The following is a 664-nucleotide window of genomic DNA, read 5'->3' as shown; positions in this document are numbered from 1 at the left end:
CTCTGTCAGGCGCTAAAGACGAAGACATCCCTTTAAGGACTCAGGTGCTTGTGACCCACCCAGGCTGCCGATGCTTTAATTGTTTCACGTGCATGTGAAATCTGGAGACTGAATAAGGACGACTGGAGTAGACGCGATGCGCTTGATTTATGGTGTTGGGGAAGAATGTGATGGTAGGTACCATGGTCTGCCCTCAGAACAAACAATCTGTCTTGTCCAAAGTACAACCTGAATGCTCCTTGGAAATCAGGATAGCACGTACTTTGGACTTGTTAAGCAGGATGGATCGGTCCTGGGAAAAGAACAGCATGCTCCGCAGCGTTTTAGAGTAAAAGGGGACCCTTGAGAAGGATGGACACAGCGGCTCCAACAACGGCTCATACATGACAACTGTCGTGTGGTGCAGGGCCCTTTCCTTCTGTTGTACGTAGGATCGCTGAGTCCCAGCGGGCTTCAGGGTACCTGACACGCTTCAGGCTGTTCAAGAGTGAAATGGACACAGCACCTTTTACAGTGCTTGGCATAAGGCCTGACCCCAGGCAAGTGTTCAATAACCAATAGCTGTTTTTTCTTTGCCTTTTAGAAAGCCCCTAGGCCCAGGTCTCCTCCTGATACCGGCCGGCCGGACTAGGAACACAAACGCTCCCACGCCGCCGAGCCCCAG

Source organism: Echinops telfairi, unplaced genomic scaffold, assembly GCF_000313985.2.
Source record: "Echinops telfairi isolate 266 unplaced genomic scaffold, ASM31398v2 ScPeMD7_60;HRSCAF=208, whole genome shotgun sequence".
NCBI lineage: Eukaryota > Metazoa > Chordata > Mammalia > Afrosoricida > Tenrecidae > Echinops > Echinops telfairi.
The sequence above is the reverse complement of the archived record's forward strand: the minus strand, read 5'-3'. Positions refer to the sequence as shown.